Below are 14,848 nucleotides of genomic sequence, written 5' to 3'. Positions count from 1 at the left end.
CAAGTATTATTTAAATGACTTGGTTCAAAGGATTGCATTAGGGGCTGCAGATACTATAAAGTCCTCATTCCCACCCCTAAGGATCCATGATCTAAGAAAAACTAGAAAACGTTTTCTAGATAATAAGATAGTCATTATAAGTGCCACATAAGTCACATAAAGTAACAAGAGAATCGATGAGACTCCTTTCTTAAGTTGATATGTGAAAACTGGGTCTTCCGTTTATTAAACCTGTGGTCCTTTATAAGTTATTTAACTATTCTGGCCTCAGTTTTCCAGTCTGTTAGATGGGGGCCAGGGTAGATAAATCTTGCCTTATGATATGTGACAATTAAAGAAGATAATGTGCTTAAAGCCCCTGGTATATAGTAGGTTTTCAAAAAGTGGGGTTTTTTTGGCCTGCATTTGGAGTTTGAGAGAGCAAGTGGCTCATATCATGTATACTCCCTACACATTTGCTTCCACCGGCATAGAATTCTTTCTCATATTTGTACTTTCAGAGCCCTAAATTTTGTGAGATTTCTTGAACGACTGTGGAAATTCCATTTTACATGGCTGAGTGCTCATTTCAAGTCTAAGGTAATACGTTAAAAATACTCAATGTGTATTAAGAATATGTGATCAAATTGACCTGTTATGCATAGTTTTATTAACAGAAATAAAAAATGTTCATTAGAATTTCATTACACTTTAACTTAAAACTTTCTATAAGCAGGAATAATTAATTTCATTTCATTTCAAAATGGTTTATCGCTATCTTAAGTATTTAATTATAGCAAAGGTCTTTATCTACTAAAATTTTTAAGTTTACTCTTCATTGCTTTTTAAAATATTAATATCTTAATTTTGCCCCTTTGGGATTTATTTAAAGGTTTGGCCTAGCTTGTTTTCTTTATTTGATACCTTATATTTGGTTTAAAAAACCATCAACAAGGAAATATTTCACTTTATCAACTATGTAAAGAAACTTGAACCTACTTTTTTGTTGTTGTTGTTGTTCAAGTACCGTTATCTCCATTTTACTCCCACCACTCCCCTTGCCCCACCCACTCCCACCCTCCATCCTACCCCCCTTTTTGCTGAATATTAAAAAATTTCATTCTAGTGAACTCTCTAAGAGATACCCAAACTTCTTTACAAGTATTTGAATATTGTCAGGAGTTGCATCAAATTTATAAGCTTTTAGGCAAGTATTATTACTTTTTTGGTTTAACTTCATAGATTGATTGTGGGAATATTTGTTCTAATATGGTTTGATGTATACCTTCAAGTTGCAACATTTCAACAAATCTGTTGCTAAGAAGAATTTCTGATCTCATAGTTCTGACATCCATAGGTAAATTGCATTGGCTCAAGAAATTGCTAATGCTTTCAGTCTCAATAGTAACTTATTTATACTATTAAGTACTATCAACTAGCTTTTTAGATCAAAACATTTTTATTTATTTGATGAAGATAGTGAAAATATGAAAAGGCTAGAGATATATGCAGAAAATATGTGTTCTTCAAATATTCCTAAATATCATACTTGTTGGTTTGTTGGAGTAAATATATATGTGGATCTATATAAATGAATATATATTATTGTAATGAAGAGTTCCATATGGTAATTCCATGAAAAATGTTCACATTATGATTTTATAAAAAAGTAAATATGCTATTTTTGAGTGGTACATTTCTCTACCTTCTCCAAAGTTTAAAAGTAAGATAGTTTAGTTTAATTTTCTAAATGTTGAGGTTTTCCTCATGAAGGAGACATGGCTGTAGGTCAATGTGCAAACCTCCCCTCATCCTTTTTATCAGATGCATCATATATGGACTCAACTTCTAGAATAAATTCATGCTTGGCATGAGACAAAATTTAGTTATCTTTACTTGTCATGGTATTCAGAACCAGGTCAAAATGAAATGTAATTATTTAAATGCTATGAATAGTATTTTCATTCCTGAGATGTAGATTACAGAGAATAAGAAAACAAAAACTGAAAAATTTTGTTATTGACCTAATTTGTAAAAGAATAACATCAGCTAGAAAGATGCATCTACTGTTTGCTCTTTTGTTTCTATAGTATATTTGGTATGAATAAGAATGAAGGTATTTACCTCTTTTGCATTTCCTTCTTTCAAATATCAAACAATGATAGGGAATTAGTTTTAACATTTCTATTCTGAAGGATGAAAATGGGGTGAGGATGAAATATGCTTAAGAAGAAAATGAAATCAAGAAAAGATTGAGGCTGACAATATGACTATTGGAGGAAGGGAGCAAAAATTAGAGTGTACAACCCATTGTGTACAGAGCCCTTAATCTTTTTTGTGTGAAAGATACCAGTGTCTACCAAAAGGGTTAAAGAAAACGCATTCTGTTGCATCTGCTTACTAAATCCCTTACTTTAGTAGAAATTCAAATTTTGTAAAGATTATTCGTTTTATTGATGCATATAATTATAATCACAAGCCATCTGCTGATTTGGCAGGCATGGTTAAAATTCTCTAACTCTCATAACCTTTCAAGTACAGTGCCCTTGGGACTCTATTTCACTTTTATATTTTGGAAAACATGTAGGGACAAATAAGGGCGGTCATCTGCAGAATGTCAGACCTGAGGAAATGAAAAGAATGAAGATCGGGGTGGCTTTGGTGCTTATTTTCAGTGATAGGGGAAGTTCTTTTCTTTTTTTCTTTTTTTGGTCCTGACTTCATGAAGTATTATCTTAGTTTCGATGATGTGTTTTGGAATTTTTTTTTCTTAGGGATTAAAGCTCTATTATTTTACTCCCAAAAGTCAGTTCTAAGTCTAAACAAAAAGATTAAAAACCCTTCCAAATATTGCTTACATTAGTTTCCACAGATAAATTAAATGTGTTTCACCTAGACTTTTTGAACTAATAGAATATTCCACTGGCTTTACTTTTCTGAAATACATACACTAAATTGAATAACCTTCCAGCCACAGATCTCAGGTTGTAGGAGAGTTTGTATGTTTTGATACAGACTTGTTGGTTTAAAAGGTAGAATTTCTAAATGTTTTTTGTATGAAATTATGTACTGACCAGATGTCCTATAGTAGGTATCTTCTTGTGGCCCTTCTTTGCTATCACAGACATTTAAAGTTTGATGACTTTTCATACCCGATTTACTTACTTTCTTGGAAATGTTTCTTCCACAATAAGCCTTGTCAACCAGGGGCCTCCAAGGGTCAGGCTTTGCAGATTAGAATTGGAATATAGGCCATATCACAGCAGACTACAGTAGGTTGAGGGAAATTTGAAGAAACCACAGGATCCTAGGATTTGGCTTTGTCAAATAATATAAACATTCACATACACCCCTGACCACCCCCAAAACATGCACAAACACACGTACACATACCCACACTCACACTTAAATCTTTCACCCAAGAATGATTTCGTATGGTTTGGAAAATAACGAAATGAATTTCTGGTACAAATACTGTGCATATGAAATGTTTTCAAAATGATTATATACATGACAATAATAAGAGTAAATCTTGAACTATTTACTGAGTACTTGCACTGTGCCAGGCACTGTGTTGTTTACATGTGTTATATACTTTAATACTAATAATATTGCCATAAATACCCCTTTTTTCAGGTGAAACAACAGACCAAGAGACATTAAGATGTTTTTGTCTTAGGTTATCAGCAGGATAGAGGCACAACCCAAATCAAACACAAATCTGACTGTTCCTCAAACCTGTGCTTGTAATCTCTCCCTATGCTACAAGGTCTCTGCGCATAAAATATAGGAAAAAAATAGTGTCCTAAGTACACCTGGGTTCTATCATTACAAGTTAAATATCATTTAGTAGTTGAATGATCCTAATGAAGTGACTTAATGAATTGCTTTTATTTTCCTTATAAATAACATCTGTCACATTAAAGGTTATACTAGGTGAGCCCTGGAATCTTTTTCTCTCTGCAAATTCTAAAGCTCTATGAACTTTTTATTGTTAAAACATCCCATGAATTTGAAAAATAACTCAGAGACAGCATAAGCCTTTATTATACCTCTCAAAGACATACATGTCAAGCATGCCAATTAACCTTGATATCAGAAGTAACCATTCTAAGAACCCTATGAGCCTTAGCTCCATCATTTTAAATCTTAAACATTTGGCCAAACAGCCAGGAATCTTAGCTCTGTGAACATAAACACAGATACATAGAAACATCTGATAATTGATTTCTTCTTCTGAGTATTTTTGTGTAAAGCAGAATATATTTTTAATAATAACAATAATACTAATAATAAAACACTGACATAGGTCCAACCAGTCTTCTAAAAACTTTAATCTAGGAATTCTAATTCTCACATAACCACAACTAGAGCAGCAGGCTATAGGTTAAGGTCTACTACCTTCCCGTTTTTATAGATGAGAAGACCGCACCAGGAAGAGGCATTGCAATCTGCCTGAGACTCCATAGCTGTAGTGTCGGAGCCCTGACTGCACCTCGGCACCATGGCCTAGGGCAGTATGCCCTAACCACTACAGTTCTGGCCTCTGTGAACTGGGGATTATTTCACTTTGCTTAAAATAATGTTTGGAAACATAGATTACAGGTTACAAAATGTTTAGACATATTGTAGTATTTATTTTTGTATTTTAGATCTTAATGAGGCAGTTACTATTATAATACTCATATAGTTAAATTAAATTATTGTAAGTTACCCCGAAAATCTTTTTTAATCTTTAGCAAGTACCATGTTGAAAATATAATACTAAGCAAAAAAGAGTTAAGTTAATGAGGTCAGACCAAAATCTTTTGGAAAAGGAACTATATTTCAAATTATTTTATTCTCAGTATCTAGCAGAGAAGCTTTAAACATATTGGGAAATACACAAATGTTTGTTATAAGAAAGAATGAATGTAGGAATAAAGAGTTTCAATCACAATAGAACTCTTCCCAGGTAGATACCTCATCAAGCTCACCAGAAATTAAGATATTTTATTCCAGTTGGATATGATTTAAGATATGGTTGTATTTTACATGTACTAAAGTTGCCAAAAGAGTGACATAAAAATAATGTAAATATCAGCACTAGAAAATTATGAAGAGGTCATTTAGGTTCTGTACAATGAATCTAATAAGAAATATTTGTGTTTTTAGAAGGTACCAGAAATATAGAGAATGGATATAAGACATGACACTTTCCCTCAAGGACTTCATGAGCCGGTGTAGAGGCCATTGGTATAGACGAACCTCCCAGCCTTGTCTATGGGATATGGGAAGCTTGTGCACCACCATGGCTTGCGCAAAACACAAAACAAAACCGTAGTCTCTGGCCCCGTGCAGTTCCACTCTGCCATTTGGCCTTAATGTATGTGGGGCCAGAGATTCTCACCAGGCATAGTCATTTCTACTTTTACTCTAAAACATAAAGGTATGGCCTAAAAATAGAATGACCACCTTTCTTCAGAGAATAAACATTTAAAGATTTTTGAATCTATTTATTTGATAAACTCACTGAGAGTCTATTTTGTTTGAGCAACTGTGTCAAGCAGTGAGGATACAAACAAAAATACTGTATGATCTCACACCAAAGCAAGTGACACAAACAAACTGACATTTCTAATAGAGTGGGACTATGTGCTAAGCAAGAGGCAAGCCTGAGGACACTGATTTGGAAACTGAAAACGAGTCAAGAGTCATAAATGACAGCCATCTGGCTTGGATTGCAGGGTGGATGGGTAACCAAGATAAGACGTTCAGAAGGAAAAGGTTATTTAGAAGAAAAAGATCGTGTGCATATTGAATGCAGAACAACCAGGTGGTGTTGACTATACAGCTGATCAGTGGATCTGAAATTCAAGAGTGAGATCTGGGATAAAGAGGTGGACACCGGACGTTGTTTCCAAGGAGAATACATCGAGTGAGAAAAGGAACACAGTGAGGAGCCCCAGGGAATACTAATATTGAATGAAAGGTAAAAAAAAGGGCAACCAACAAAGAAATTTAGAGAAGGCTGAAGAAAGCCAGGAGTGCCAGAAAAAACAGAGACAGAAAATGTTTCTCTAGGGAAGACTGAGCAATAGTGTTGTTGCTAAGAAAATATACTAAAAATGCACCAGTAAAAAAAAAAAAAAAAACAAATAAAAGGTTTCTCATTATATTAGCCAGAGAAAATTCATTGGAATTAAGGGTGAAAGCAGAATGGCCATCAGTTGTGTAGGGGAGGTAGGTGAACAAAAATGTTTATGGGAAGTTTAAGAAGTTTGACTCTGAAGAACAGAGATAGTTATATATAGAGGAGAAATGTTTACATACTGAAGAGAAGAAACTGTAAGAGATAAGAAATTTGAAAAAGTTTGAAGATATGGAAGAAGAATAAACTAAATGAAGTAGGAAGCAAATTAATGGAGCCTATTTTATAATGGAGGGACCCTCTTTCAGTAAAACCAGAGAAAGGATGCAGATAGAAATATATTTATTAAGCATAAAGGTGAGATGTTAAGACTAAGACAATTGAGAAGTGATAGCCTCATATTATATGAAATATTAAAGGGTCTTCTTTAAGAAGAAGAAAAAAAAGATAAAATATGAGCAATAAAATAGCAATAAATACATATCTATCAACAATTGCATCTAAAACAAAATGAACAAGTAGAACAGAAACAGACTCATAGATACAGAGAACATTTTGACAGTTGCCAGATGGGAGGGCGGTTGGGGGATGGGTGAAAAAGGTGAAGAGATTAGGAAGTACAGGTTGGTTGTTACAGAATAGTCATGGGCATATAAAGTACAGCCTAGGTAATAGAGTCAATAATATTGTAACAACTATGTATAGTGTGAGATTTATCAGGATAATCACTTAATAAGATATGTAATGCCTAATCACTGGGGTATATACATGAAACTAATATAATAATTGTAATTGAAAAGTAAAGACACAAATATAATTCAACTGAAAAATTAAAACAATACTTGGGCAGAATTGATAGCTTCAAAATTTTCTGTAAAATTATGAAGCAAAAGTCTATACAACTCTTAGTTGAAATGTTTTCATTCTTTCTTAAATTCTCACACAAGTATATATTTACTGAATCCAGAGAGAGAAAGAGAAAGAAAGAAAAAAGAAAAGAAAAGAAAGAAAAGAAAGAAAGAAAGAAAGAAAGAAAGAAAGAAAGAAAGAAAGAAAGAAAGAGAAAGAAAACATCAATGTGAGAGAAACATCAGTCAGTTGTCTCTCACACGTGCCTGTATTGGGGATGGAACCCACAACCTAGGTATGTGCCCTGACTAGGAATCGAGCCTGTGATCTTTTGGTTCATGGGAAGATGCTCCAACCAACTGAACCAGACCAGCCAGGGCTGAGTTGAAATGTTTTAGACTGAAAGTGCTTTTAACTTGTCACTTTTTATTAATTTTTACATTTACATCATATTATTAAAACAAAAGCTTCTACCTCACTCTTAAATGTTATTTGTAATTCATAATGGCATAGAAACTCAGAAGACTAATGAGAACCAGAAGCACTAGGGATTTTCTTCTTGGATTTGCACATATTTAGGAAGGGTAAAGTGGAAGTGGAGAATGTCCTTCCTTCTGGAGCCATATGGATGGAAGAGTACAAAGAGTGGGTAAAAGAAGAAATTGGCTTCTCTTCATAGAGGACACGTGTCAGAGCATTGGGAGTAATGAGTTTGTATCATAGCACACACCAGATACATTTCTGCTTTTAAAACCTCTTCTTCTCATATTTTTTCTTATGTTATGCTGGAGATAGAATTCCAACTGTTAATCTTCTCTTTACTTTTACTACCTCCAACCCATACAAGACCCACCTTCTTATACCAAGAGGACTTGCATGGCCTAGAAACTGATTTCTCTGCTTTCACTTCTCTGCACAAAGCATCCAAGGGCATCCCATCACACTTAAAATAAAATGGCTCCGTGTACTTTTAAAAACAGCTTCAATAGTGTCTAATTCACATAATGTATATTTACCCATTTAAAAGTATACAACTAGATATCTTTGGTATAGTCATAGTTATGCACACATCACCACTGTGTTAGAACATTTTATTTCCCACAAAAGAAACTCTTATGCACATTATCCATCATCCTCCAATCCCCTCTTCTGCCCCAGATTCTAGGAAGCACTAATAATACTTTGTGTTTCTGTAGATATGCCTATTGTGGAAATTTTATATAAATGAGATTACACAATATGTGGTCTTTTATGGCTGGTTTCTTTTACTCAGCATAATGTTTTTAAGCCTCAAAAACATTATGTACTCAATTCTTTTTTATTGCAAAGTAATATTCCACTGATTAGATGTACCACATTTTATTTGTATACTCATTAGTTGATTGACATTTGGGTTGTTTCTACTTTTTGGCTATTATGAATATGTATGTAAAGTTTTTGTGTGTGTGTGGACATATGTTTTCATTTTTCTTAGGTATGTACCAGGAAATGAATCGCTGGATTATATAGTAACCCTATGTTTAATCATCTGAGAAACTGCCAGCCTGGTTTCATATGCAACTGCACTACTTTGTAGTCCCACCAATAGTGTATGAATTTCCCATTTCTTCACCTCCTCACCAACACTTGTTATTGTCTGTCTTTTTTATTATAGCCACCCTTGTCGGTATAAAGAGGTATCTCATTATGGTTTTGATTTGCTTTCCCCTAGTGACTAATAATGCTGAACATCTTTTCATGTGCTTAGTGGCCATTTGTATATCTTCTCTGGAGAAATGTCTATTCAAGTCTGTTGCCCATTTTTAATTGGGTAATTTGTCTTTCTAATATTGAGTTGCAGTTGTTTTCTATATATTTTAGATACAAGGGCTCTGTTTTCACCCTAGCACACAATTCTTGTACTCTTTCTTGAAATATGATTTTAACCTGAAACTAAAATAAACCCCCATCTTCTAGCCTACATTATTTTTTCATAGTACTTAGCACTGTTTTAAATTGCATTATATATTTATTGTTTCCTTGGCTTTTGGTTTGGCCCCCACACTGGCATATAATTTCTGTGTTGTCCATCCTAGCTTTTCCATCCCTGTGTTGTAATGCTGAGAAACTATTATGATACACACAGACATTGGAGGTAGAATCCAATTCACAGTGTTCCTCCTTATTGGCTCTGTGACCCTGGACAAGTACTTCTCCATGTTTTAATCTCCTTACTTGAAAGATGAGAATAATTAATAATCCCTGATTCATACAGTTATTGTGCAGATTGAGTTAATATAATATACATAAAGCATTTATATTAGTATCCAACACAAAGAAATAATAGCATTAAAATGTCAACAAATATTTTTGAATGAATACTTAACAAATTTTCCTGCTAACTACATGTTCCCTTGAAGAAAACAAACTGTTTAATCTCCAAGGATTTAATAAATCTCATCAACACACACCATCACCATGACCACAAAGATCATAGTTGGGTAGTACCTACCTGTGGGCTTTGCATATGGGCTGATCTCTTTTCCCATTATAAAATTTTACAGAATTTGTATTGTGTGCAATGTTGCAATGTCTTTTACATGTGGCATCTCACATAATTCTCCCAGCTCTAGAGGAAGTTTCTGTTATTGTGTCTCTCTACAGATGAAAAATCTGAAGATTAGGGAGATTAAATACAATTCTAAGATCATTGAACTAGAAAATGTGAGAGTCAGGATTCAAACTCAGGTTGGTGTTAGTTTAAAAACAAAGCATTTCCCAGGTCATTTATCACTGTCTTCTTCCATATACTGGTTTTATGATTGTTACCATATTTGTGTCTACATCATCTTAGCATTTATTACCGATTTTCTAAAATTCCTATTCAGTCTGTATGCAGACTAAATACAGCATAAAAGTTTGTGTCCCTTGATCTCCTACTCTATCATTGTGGGTCTTTCTATGTTTTGCTGAGAAAAAGGCATGTGGTCGTTAAACTTCACATGGACATTTTAGCCAGCACTACAGAGCAGGAAAAACACTGGCATCAGACGTGATTTTGAATACTATTTCTTACCAATAATGTGACCTAAGTTTGCTCCACTTAAATTGGGAATGAAAATGTTAACCTCCTTAAGTAGCCGTGAGACTCAAATAAGATAACTATACAATGCCTAGGCTAGTGCCTGAGTCCGTATGCATGCATAGTTATTGGCAGCTATCAGTGAAAGCCTCATCTGACTTTGTTTTTTACTTTTTGCCTCCTTTAGAGACCTAGAGCATTGCCTACCACTTTCTATTCTCCACCACCACTATCTAATTTGAGGCCAGTATGTCTCTTAGCACATTTACTTGTATTTTCGTGATAAATAATATCATATTTCTTCTACTATCTTTTTATTTTATTTCTTGGTATTTTAAGAATTACCCAACTTAGTTTCTTTAGGCCTTTGAAACATGCCAGTCACTCTTCTAATTTTAACATGTGATTGAACCAGCAGTGACAGTTCTTAAATTTTAACACCCCTCCCCCTTTGCAATAAAGTCAACAGTTATATGTGTTTAGGACGGCAGTATTACATGGGCTGATTACATTTAAAGTGAATCTCAATTTACAGGTAAACTGTTCATAAGATCATTATTTTCTACTTTATTAGTTTTCACATATAAAATTAATAGAATAATAATTACTTTAACCATTACATTTATTAGTCTTATAAGTAATCTAAACTGTATGTTGTTCCCAGCATAACTTTTGCTACATGCTATAGATAATTTTGTTTTATCTCTAAGTATTTGATCCATTGTTTTCCTAAAATTTATTATCACAGAGGCAGTGGCCTCATTATAGTTCCCTACTTTCTTAATAATTAGTCAACAATTACTCAAATAGTCAACACTCTCATTGTGTACCTTGTCTAGGAAAGGGAAGCAAAGAGGAGTTTGTCCTTGTCCAGCAGTAACTTTCCATTTAAAAGCAGATGATGAACATGTCAACAGTGATTCAGTATAGTGGGTCAGGTGCTACTATAAGAGTAGGTATAGCTTTCTGTGGGAACATGGCACCTAGATGTCAGACAAGAGGATTTAATAAGATGAAAAGAAACCCATCCAGATTACTCTGAGGCAAAATCTCCATTTCATGAACATTCTTGTTATTCACGTTGAAAACACATTGTGTAAATTAGATCTTTGAAAGCAAGGATTCTATGGTTCTTCCAAGGTATTTTCTTCTTGCACATGTTTTTTGAGAAAGAATTTAATGTAGCTAAAAAAATAATGTATTATTACCTCTGTCAGAAAACTAAGGTCAAATTCCCTTAGTTGTCCGCTTACCACTAATGAAACATTGTGCTATAGAGAGAAACTAACTGGCCAGTGAAAGTCAATAAAAATAATAGACTGAACCTGGATAAGCATAACACAAGATGCCTGATGTGAACTGTACTGACCTCTGATTAATCACATCAGTCAACTATAAAACCAGATGTTCAAATGACCAAAGGCAAGGCACTTATTTAGTTTGATCCATTGTAACTCTTAAAAATCATCTAAGGAGAGAGATCAGGTTAGGATCTCGATAGTCACATGAAGTCTCAGCCCATGAAAACAATGTATATTTCCTATCTAAATTTGTATGCTTATGAGTTCTTCTGTACTCAAACTATATACCCTGATATCTGTACTTCTGAAGGAGAGTTTTCAACAAACCCATCAGATAGGTCTCCCAAGTTACCAGAAAAATAAATTCAGCACTCACATATCCTCCTGGATTTTTATTTTGTCATCTTTGATTCTACAACAGAAATGTCTGTACTATTAGAGTGGCATGCACCATAACCCTCTCCACTCAGTGAGAGCTCTACTTGTTCATGTAAACAATTTCTTCACTTCTCCAGAAGAATAGGTGCTTAATGAAGATTTGAGTAAATAAATTATGAATTCCTTAAATAATACTGTTCTATACCAAAAGGGTTGGTTACACAGATAAAATCAAACTCCTTATTTGTGACATTATCATCTTCTTATATTTAGATGAGATTGATGTTTTTAAAGTAGACTTGTTAATTTATAGATTCAACACGATCCATATTAAAATATGGATGACATATTTCACAGATATAGAACAAACATTTCAAAAATTTATATGGAACCATAAAGTACCCCAAATAGCCATGGAAATTTTGAGAAAGAAGAAGGTGGGGTCACCATGCCTGATATCAAACTATACTACAAGCCCACTGTAATTGAAACGGTATGGTACTGGCATAAGAACAGACACATAGGCAAATAGAATGGAATAGAGAGCCCAGAAATAAACCCAAGTCTCTATGGTCAAATAACATTCGACAAATAGGGCAGAAGCATAAAATGGAGTAAAAATAGCCTCTTCAACAAATGGTGTTGGGAGATCTGGACAGCTACATGCAAGAAAAATGAAACTAGACCACCAATTTATACCATACACAAAAACAAATTCAAGGAGGATAAAAGACTTAAATATAAGTTGTGACACCATAAAAGTCCTAGGGGAGAACATAGGCAGGAGAATCTCAGATATTCCACATGGCAATATTTTCAGTGATATGTCCCCTAGAGCACAGGTGGCAAACACAAGGCCCAAGGGCCAAATCTGGCCCTCCACCTTGTTTTATCTGGCCCAGCACCTTGTTTTGACCCAGCAGCAGTGCCAAGCTCTCGCTTAACTGTTAAGGAGTAGTTAAATTGATACAGTCCTAAAATTATATTCAGCCCTTTGAAGGCAACTGCGAGGCTGATGTGCCCCTGGTGAAAATGAGTTTGACATCCCTGCCCTAGAGCAAGGGACAATAAGGAAAGAGTAAACAAATGGGATCTCATCAAAATAAAAAGCTTCTGCATGACTAAAGAAAACATATTAAAATGAAAAGAGAACCAACAGTATGGGAAAGTATTTGCCAATGATACCTCAGACAAGGGTTTGATCTTTATAATATATAAAGAATTCACATGACTCCACTCTAGGAAGACAAACAACCCAATTAAAAAATGAGCAAAGGACTTGAACAGACACTTCTCCAAGAAGGACATACAGAGGGCCCAGAGACATTTGAAAAGATTCTCAGTATCACTAATCATCAGAGAGATGCAAATTAAAACCACAGTGAGGTACCACTTCACACCGGTGAGAATGGCCATCATAAACAAATCCATAATCAACAAGTGTTGAAGAGGTTGTAGAGAAAAGGGAACCCTATGCACTATTGGTGGTAATATAGACTGGTACAGCCAATGTGGAAAACAGTATGGAATTTCCTCAGAAAACTAAAAATGGAACTGCCTTTTGACCCAGCAATACCACTGTTGGGATTATACTCCAGGGATCCGGAAACACCAATCCAAAAGAAACTATGCGCCCCAGTGTTCATAGCAAGACAAATTACAATAGCCAAGTGCTGCAAGCAACCTAAGTGCCCGTCAGTAAATGAGTGGATCAAAAAAACTATGGTACATTTACACAACTGAATACTACACAGGAGAAAGAAAGAAGGAGCTCCTACCCTTTGCAACAGCATGGATGGAACTGGAGAGCATTATGCTAAGTGGAATAAGCCAGGTAGTAAAAGAGAAATACCATATGATCTCACCTATAAGTGGAACCTAACAACAAAACAAACAAGCAGGCAAAATACAACCAGAAACATTGAAATAAAGAACAAACTGACAGTAACCAGAGAGGAGGGGGGAGAGGGATAATAGGGGAAGGGACATCAAGGAACATGTGTAAAGGACACATGGACAAAGCCAAAGGGGGCAGGTTCAAGGGTAGGAGGTGGGGATGGGTGGAGTGGGGGGATGTGGTGGGGTGAAAATGGAGACAACTCTGCTTGAACAACAATAAAAAAATAAAAAAAAAATAAAATAGCTTTGTTAATAAATATTGCTGGGATAACAAAGCCGAAAAAGGGGCAGTGAGAATTCAGAAGATGCATTTATTCCGTTATTCTCATGTGCTTACTGATATTTCTTACTTTGAGCCATATTCTTTCAGCTTTACTGCAGTACTCTTTAATAAGTTCAGGTTTCAGGACAATAGATAGTTTTTCCTGGCCTAAGCAGACCAGTACTAAAGCATCAAACTTCTGCTCAGAGGGTAACTTGCTGTTTGGAAAATCAGCCTCCATGTCTTTGCTAAAACACACTCAGCGATATTTCAATTTGTAATTTATCTTATCACCAAATGGTTGCACTCTCCTCTTCCTAATATATGTGTTCCTATGAATAACACTGCAAAATGTCCTTGTAAGAAGTTTATCACTGTGATATCTACATGAACAGCAATGAAAATATATCTTTAGTATTAGAAGTTTTCATACCATTTAGAAAATAAGTCAGAATTTACTAGAACTGGTACAATAGTGAACGCCTCAAGGAAATTTGCATCCTTGATTGATATTGAAATTGAAATTTGTTTTTATGATATAATTTTTAATTAATTCATTTTCATATTTTATTTACTTTTGGCAAGTTTAAATATTGTGCAGTCTTAGATTTGTAATTTGTGAGCTTACATTTGCTAATGGCACCTGTAATGAAGAAATACATAATTGCTGTTTCTTTCTTGACATCAATGGCTTCCTCTGAAGAGAAGATCAAGTTCAGGAAACTATAAAGTGGTTCTCAGAATGTACTTTGATGATGGGCCAGAACATTCACTTTTTATCTGTTCCTTTCCATCATAAAGTAGTAAAAACAAAACAAATAAACAGTTCGAGAATAAAATGAAGTGCTTCTGTTCCATGTCGATGGATAGTGTTTGGCCTTTGAGGACTGAGTTTTTTCAACACATCTAATAGTAAATATCTAAGGCAACGATTCTCAAAATTTTGTCCCCCAACCATCAGCACTTATATCATCTGAAAACTTATTAGA

At 34.6% G+C, this 14,848-nt stretch overlaps 1 protein-coding gene across 1 annotated transcript in view; it reads left to right on the top strand.

The window, feature by feature from the left end:
* The first annotated feature begins 542 nt into the window (after positions 1–542).
* ST18 (ST18 C2H2C-type zinc finger transcription factor) overlaps positions 543–14,848 on the top strand; it is a 145,158-nt gene continuing 130,852 nt past the window's right edge. Inside the window, exon 1 of the mRNA XM_053930203.2 lies at positions 543–579. The gene's annotated coding sequence lies outside the window, so the exon portion shown is untranslated. The remainder of the gene's footprint in view (positions 580–14,848) is intronic.

The sequence above is a fragment of the Desmodus rotundus genome, chromosome 8, assembly GCF_022682495.2.
Source record: "Desmodus rotundus isolate HL8 chromosome 8, HLdesRot8A.1, whole genome shotgun sequence".
Lineage (NCBI taxonomy): Eukaryota > Metazoa > Chordata > Mammalia > Chiroptera > Phyllostomidae > Desmodus > Desmodus rotundus.
Note: the sequence above shows the minus strand (reverse complement) of the source record. Positions and strands in the feature narration are given on the sequence as shown.